Below are 8,477 nucleotides of genomic sequence, written 5' to 3'. Positions count from 1 at the left end.
AACTCCACTATGACAATGGTGGATCAATTTACTGCACTTAACTGATCTCTAATTCCACTCAAGATTAGGGATGGAGCTTGTTAATTCTTATTGATAATGAGCACCTTATCGATCCTGCCACTTATCCAGACCACTATTGAGCGTTTTCTAATATTTTGTGTGAGAAGACAAATTCAGAACTGGTATCTTTTTTTTATTGGCCAGTTGTTGTGTCTGTGAGATTGTGGCTGACCACCATCTATGAAGATGACAATTGACAAAAGTAACAAATATTATCATTAAATATCATTAAAACAATCATTCATTATGCACTCTGTGTTAAATGGCTTTATATTATGAATAGTACTGTAATCATTTCTTGATCGCCTCTTGTCTTGATTGTTTAAACATGATGCCATGGCCGCTATGCTCGATAACAAGCGTAATGAGCCCAAATCTTTTTTTTTTTCTTTTTTTTTTCTTTTTTTTTTTTTCTTTTTTTTTGCCTTTATTGATAGGACAGTAGACTGACAGGAAATGGGGAGAGAGATGGGGAATGACATGTGGCAAAGGTCGTCCGGATCGGGAATCGAACCGGCGACGCCAGCAGGCATCATAGCCTAGTATGTGGTATGCGCCTTGACCACCAGGCCAGCGGGCGCCCCGATGAGCCCAAATCCTAATGATACCGGATACTCAATACATTTGTTATCGAGTTTGTAGCGGGCCCTTGTTTCGAGTTCCATCCCTACTCAAGATTCAAGATTCAAAATGGCTGTATGGCTTTGAAATATTTGTATTTTTGGTATCTTCCGTCTGGATGGTTAGCATCTATCCCCTCCCCCAATACTAGCCCCAACAACATCCTTTTCGTGAGTGGAACAGCAAGGAATCAGCCATTGTGTGTACCTGCAATGCAGATGCTTATCCGTGAAATTGACTTGATATGTGGTGGTAGCGGCAGGGACGTCTTTCCCATTGCCATGTTTTTCCATCTGCCCAATTATGGAACTTTATCCTCCCGACAAACACACAAACACACACATACATTGTAAACCGATGTCACTAGCGCTCAAACTCAAACAACACTAAAGTATACTAATACTCCTACTACATGCATACAGTGTACACACACACACACACACACACACACACACACACACACACACACGCAAACCACACATGCACAAACACGCACCGCACACATCCTCCCCTACTCCCACTCGTCGTCTCGTTCCTTGACAGTGTCTGTGACAGAATATAGATGCTGGGTTAGTGTGGATGGATCTGTGGCGTGCTCGTATGTATTTATCTCCTTGTATGCACAAGCACATATTACGAGCCCGGGCCAGCATGTTTGAGCGCTTCGGTGCGCGTGCACAGACAGTGGTGTGCACCAAATTCTGGGCCCTGGGTACAAGGATTCACTGCGGGCCCCCCATAAATGTTCTTCATAGGGAGAAGGGGGTTTAACCCATTTACACTGGGAACGCATTATTTTGTGCTTTAACTCTTGAGAAATCGTGAAGATTTGTGCAAGTCTTTGAATATTTCAAATCCTTCTAAGTTTTTTTTTTTAAAAACTATGTTTTTATGTCAGTGGTGCTCAAACCTTTTCATGTGAAGGACCCCCAAAATGATATGTATTTGGCACGGACCCCCATCTCAAAATATTTTGTTCCAGGGACCCCCCCAGAAGCAAAGTTTGAGTTACAAATGTTTGCTAAAAAAATACAAAGATTTGCACACATTTTCACGACTTTTCAAAAATAGCAGATCTACAAGCTCGCAGCGCGGCACTCGGTGCCGCGCGAGTGCCGCGCTGTGAGCTTGTATATCTGCTATTTTTCAATAGCTAAAGCATAAAATAATTAAGGCCCCTCCACCTTGGGCCCTAGTAACTCAGTCCCACTCCCACCCTCCCCCCCTTGTGACGCCCCTGCGTGCGCACACACACACACACACACACACACACACACACACACACACACACACACACGCTCACGCTTAACCTGTGCATGCTTTCATACGCACGCAAGAGGCTTGTGTGTGTGTGCGTGCGCGTCTGATGTGTGCGGCAGCGAAGGAGGGCCATCTGGTCACCCCTGCCATGCCGAGGTCCCTGTGAAGTGCTGTCAGCGTGGCCTCGCTGTGGTGTCCCGTGGCGACGGCAGGCTTGCTGCACAGCACTTCCAGCCCAGGCAGCCCGACCTCAGAAAAGGAAATTTGGGTCGCTCCAAATGGAGGGGTTGCTCCCGAGCTATTTCCAGAGCCCTCTACCGGTCCAACTGCCACCCACGATATTCCATATGAGAAACCCGGCCGTGGATGTATGTGTGTGGTGCCTGTGGTGTGGTGTAGTGTGTGTGTGAGTGAGTGTTGGGGGGGAGTGGGGGGGCGGAGTGTGTGTGTGTGTGCGTGCGTGCATGTGTGTGAGAATTTGAATGAGATTATATGGGCATGTGTTTCTGCTTTATAAATGAGGAAGTGCACGTGGGTGTATTCGTATGTATTTATGGTGTGTGTGTGTGCGCGCGCGCACACACATGCTTTTGCGTATTAATGTTCCATGAAATACAATGATATCCCAGTATCCCGTCGTGCTCGCCATTATTACTTGGCCGGCCGACTTCTCGGCGTGGTAAAATAATTATCAGCCACACTTGCATAATTTACACATTCACGCACACCGTCTCACCAGCGACACCACACAGATAAGGGAAAACGAGGCCGCACTTAAGCGTATTCGACTGCCGGCCACACAATGGGTAGCAGAACAAGGACGCGAAAACCACAAACTCATATCCCATAAATCACGAGGCATAAATCACTGTCAGATCCATGGATATCGCATGTAAAGAGAACATACCTTACGCGGACCGAGTCAGGCCGCTTTCTTGCCTTGGCCTGTGTAAACAGTTGCGGCCTTCATGGTTGCTGATCGTGGAAATACGAGGAGGAACACAGAGGAGCTGCCCGAGCCTCAGATTAATGAGAAACCTGCCTGTAGGAAACTTTGGTTCAAATGAGATCATGGGCATTTCTCTTTCGATGCCCATCAATCGGGTTTAGTGGTTTTCATGGCGGTGCCGCCGGGCTGCTCTGTAGACATCGGAGGGAATAACGCTGAAACAGGACCTCAGATCCACTTGCCAGAACGGAGCGGAGGTTCTGCTGTGTAGTCACATCGGGCCATGGCGACATTTCAGTGATGATGAGGCGCATTTAATGATGTCTGATGAAAAAGGGGAAAAAAAGAAGCGGGTCAACTCATAGGCAACTGCAGGATCAGGAGCCGCACTCATGTAGACCTATTTAAATGAGTAATAGATATTCGAGAGGACTGCTTAAACTGTTATATATCGTCGTCGTTGGGTGGAAATCTTGTATGTCCAAAACCGTTTGTTTTGTATTTATCAATTTAAAAATGATTTAAACTAGTGAAAACAGCCGATCTACAAGCACAACGTTGTGTGCTTGCAGATCTGCTGTTTTCACTATTTTTGTGCAACGGTCTTGTATGGTGAAGCAGGGCTTTGCTTTGCGAAAAAATGTACAAAATTGAAACTTGGAGATACAAGGTTTCTGCCCGACAGTGACGATATAATTAGCAGTCATGCATGTTTCTTGTGTACAGGCATATCAATATGTACAAATGCACAATGCATGTGCATTCAGGTTTTATCTCCTGGCTGGTTAGACTGGTTGGACCAGTGAGTTTTTTTTTTATCATCTTTCAGAGATAAATTTGTACTTACCGTACAGGTCTACTTTTTTACACTCAATGCAGATTATTCCAAGATATCAGACTGACTGTCTGAGTCTTGTATCATGGATAACAACCTCCAATTTATGCTCTATGCAGTTATATTGGTTGCATATGGTTGAGCTACAGTCTGAGGTCTTGTGTCGAACGTGTCCTGCAGCCATGTACGTGATATGCATTGGCGACGTATGTTTGTTTACGGTAGCTCAAATGACTACCTCGCCTACCTCGGCTCTTGATGTATCCAAGAGAGGTAAGCAAGTAAACAGGCTCTTAAACGCCTACGGGGCTCAAGGCACAAGTCCACAGCCACCCAGGGGGAGACCTCCAGCGTCTCTCAAAGTCCTCCCGCAGGTTGCCAGGTTGTGAGTATTAAGCTATGGTTATTTTAGGCCGACCTGCTCCAGAGGCAAAATTACAGTGCAGAGACCGAGGGGTGGGGGGGGTGAAAAACCGAGTGGGCTGGCCACCATATAATTTTCTTGTTTCTCTTTCAAAGGATGAGGTATTCCTCGAGGAAGCCCTGTTAAATTTACAAGCCCTTTGGTTAGGTCAGTGACCCCACATCAACGGGAAAGGGGACATGAGGAGACATGGGACAAAGGCTGAGATCGTGCCCGTGATGTCTTGCGCTTGATGTAGCTCCAGCCCGAGGTCATTACTCTTCAGTTTTATCATACAGAGAAGTCAGAGTACACACACAAGTTCATTAATCACAACAGGCAGTGCTGGAGAAGCTACTTAAATGTTATCTATTACATATTACTTAAGACAGGGGTCTTCAACGTTTTCAGAACAAGGACCCCTTATTTGAGAGAGATGAAGCAGGGACCACAACCTTTTCATAGATTCCATATAGTTTCATCGTTTGACAGCACGATCACCAGTGTATTTTGGATTCATGTCAACTTGTGTTTTCAGATATTTATTAACCACTTGAACCGTCATTACCTAATAAACTTGACCTTTCACTCTGTACTTGGTCTGCTCTTTTTCCCACCTCTTTCCCAGAAATAGCCTATCTACAAGCTCACAACGCCTCGCAGAGCAAGGCGTTGTGAGCTTGTAGATCTGCTATTTTTGTCTACAGTTCTAGGAATATGGACACTAGGGTTCAAGTTGTTAATATAAAAAGGATTGGAAGTTTTGGAGGACCCCCTGTAGTAACTCTGAGGACCCCCTAGGGGTCCCGGACCCCCTGTTGAAGACCTCTGACTTAAGATTAAAAGTCAATTGTGTTACAATATTACTTTCCGTGCCAACTAATGTGACGTGTTACTTTGGTGATACTATTAAGTAAGTATTTAAGTAGGTCTGGGCTTTGTGTCAGTATCAGCCGAGCAACAAGGACATCTATTGCTTTCATAAAATACGCTTAAATGGTTTAACTCTTTGTGCCATGATGTAGGCCAGATGTAGGCCACGCTTCAGAGCCCGGACAAAGCCAAAGCTTTGCTCCTTCCAGGAGCACCACTCAAAAAGAGTAGGCTAAATGGAATAGAGGGGAAATGCCACCATGATGTTATTGTTATTAAACAAGAATTGACACAGTCAATATATAAGCTGGTCAGATGAAAAAAAAAATGTTTTTTGAAAAAAAAAAAAAATGTTTTTTGAAGAAAAAAAAAGTTTTGGAAAAAAATGTTTTTTGGAAAAAAAAAGTTTTGAAAAAACTCGGGCGTGCTCAAACAACAGTAATAACTGCGTATTACCTTACTGTACTTTACTGTACTGTATACTGTACCTCACTGTACATATTCTGTGTTCTATATCTATGAAGTCTGTGTTCTAGATCTATGAATTTTGTCACTCCCCCCCCCCCCCGTGTATGTGTGTGTGTGTGTGTGTGTGTGTGTGTGTGTGTGTGTGTGTGTGTGTGTGTGTGTGTGTGTGTGTGTGTGTGTGTGACTTTTACTTATAACTGAGTACATCTACAGTGCAGTATTGATACTTTTAAGATACTTTTAAAAAAACAAGTGTAAAACATTTGAGTACTTTTTCCAACAGCTACTTTCCCCCATAGCCTGGAGGACTCCTGCTAAGTTTACAGTTGCCATATAGCCTATTACTCTATAAATCTATCTGTGATGTCTGATTTTACTAAAACTAGCATGCTTATTAGGCAGTAGTGGGAAAAGTACTCGCATTCTTTACTTAAGTATCATACAAGTGGAAGACTTGTATTCAAAATTTACTTGAGTACAAGTATAAAAAGTATTTGTATTGAAATGTACCAAAAGCAGAAAGTACGCATTATGCAGAACTTAATGTAACCAAGGTGTTCAAATAAGTGTATTGATTGTAGGCATTTTCCAAAATCTTGTGGTATTTCACTGCTACATATCGTTCTAAATATATGCTTTCTTGTCATTTAGTACAATGAATGTGTTACCGTGTCTCTAGAAATGTGCTCATTATTTGTGAAGATACTAACTGTAATTCTCAAAGACTCGCATTGGTTCATTCAGCACATCGTTTTTGCTCTGTTTCATTTGATATTAAAATGCAACTCGAATTAATCTACTGTGTGGACACTGATCAGATGACAGGAAGAAGCAGCTCATCAATGAATGTACTTTGTGTTGCTTTTGTAAATTGTGTAGGGTACGATATTTTCATGACTTCACACCAAAGCCCATATCATGGTCATAGAGTTAAATCATTGACAACTTGCATACTCGTTCAGTTCATATGTTAATGCAGATGGTATGCAGATGGTGTGACACATCACCTACTACAGCCTACAACGATGCCCAGGGCAACACTGCATATTGTCTATAAATGGCTCACAGTTTAAATAACGTACGGTTTATTTGGACAATCATCTGTAACAGATGAAGTATAATTAAATACGACGTGATTAACGTTTGTTTGACATCCTCATCACAATTACATTGGATGCATCGCGTTGATTAAAGTGAATGGCTGCTATAGTTTTGCTAGTTTTCATCACCTAATCACCTTCCTTTCATAACCTAATCTCTACGTTTAGAATTGAAAGAAGAAAAATAATGTTAATGTTAGTATGAAGCTAATTATAAAGCTTAAATGGATGATGATGTCAACAATGACTTGTGAAAATCAAAGAATGATAGCCGATCTACAAGCACTCATACAAACATTTTGTACTTTGATGCCAATACTTTTGTACTTTTACTCAAGTATAGACCTCTCTTTTCTTCTGTTTCATTTATCACAAGCAGGCTGGCCACAGGCACCGCCTCAGTGTGAAGGAATGGTGCTCCCTGCTGGACAAAATATGTCATTACAGCAGTACAGATCTGGAGGGCCTGGCCAATGGATCATGAGCTCGGTGACCATGTGACATGGACAGCCAATCGGCAAATAGGTCCCCTAGGTCCCCTGAATGTCTCAGGACAATGTAATCTGTTTAAAGAGCTGGTCCTGCTGACCAGCTAAAAACTATTTTTAGAAGCCTCAGTTGCAATGTCATGATGAAAAACTAAAACCTCAGAAGCTGCAGCACCCTTCGTTGCAATATGTTATAAATGGACAAACTGCATTGTCGTTAGTGTGCGTGAATTTGAAAGAACCTTAAGAATCATGCATGTACTCGACATGCATTATGTTACTCATTTGTTACATAATCAGAGTCATCGTTATCGTCACATCGCAGGTTTACAGGTGTAAAACAGCGGGTGAAAATTGTTTTTGTGCCAGCCCCATCGTTTTGATTGTTTCCAGAAAGGTAAAGAAAATACTGAAACTAAGAAAACACACTCAACAAACGAAGTAAAGGATTTTCGTTTTTTAATCTAGTTCTTTTTTTTTATCTCAAAATGAACATGATTCCCTTCAATGGTTTCAGCCCAGGTTGTTTCTGTGACCTGGTGTACTACCACGTGATATCTGGACTGGAGTCAGACGGGCCATAAAGCTCACACATTCCAAAGTTGTCTGAATGGTGATATTTTTGGTTAAGACCCCACGAGTCTGATCTGAAGAAACCTCATACTAAATAAAACGTCTCTCCTGCCTGAACAAGAGGCAGCAGCCTTAGAGGACTGAAGATGATCACTGCTTACTCCCCGAGTGTTTCTACCTCCAGACGTCTCTGCCATAATTATGCCAGTCTGGAGGAATTACAGGTACCCTGGCATTACTTTAGATACACACCGTGATGCGCACACACACTAATCTCATTCTTCATCAAATGATACTATCCTCTCTCTCTCGCTCTCGTGTGTCTCTCATGCTCTCAAGTTCATAAACTCGGGCGAAACCATTCCGCTTTATACGGAGACTTTGATCTCCGTCAAGAGGGCCTCGGCAGCTATAATTACGTGCTAAATGTCACGGGCTAAATTACGACCGGGCAATTCATTACACTTGAAAGCAGATGATAGCGCTGGCGTTGAAAACGTTGCGCCGGTAACACACACGCACATCATCGTCATCATCGCCGAGTGAGCCGTCAATAAGCCGAGTGACAATCAATGACAATCAATAAATCAGCGACGTTGGATTCTCCTTGCGAGTAACCCCCCCCCCCCCACCCATTGGGTACAGTAGGGCAGGGGTTCCCAAACGTTTTTGTCTCAGGGCACCTCAAATATTTTTTTTTAATCCGAGGCACCCCTACATTGTAATTTACACTCCCTGCACCTTATATTTATAGCATAGCATATCGTTGTTGTCGGGTGGAAACCTTGTATGTCCAAAACCGTTCGTTTTGTATTTATCATCTATGAAATGTATTAAACTAGTGAAA

This window comes from Nannobrachium achirus, assembly GCF_963921795.1.
Source record: "Nannobrachium achirus genome assembly, chromosome: 18".
Taxonomy (NCBI): Eukaryota; Metazoa; Chordata; class Actinopteri; order Myctophiformes; family Myctophidae; genus Nannobrachium; species Nannobrachium achirus.
Note: the sequence above shows the minus strand (reverse complement) of the source record.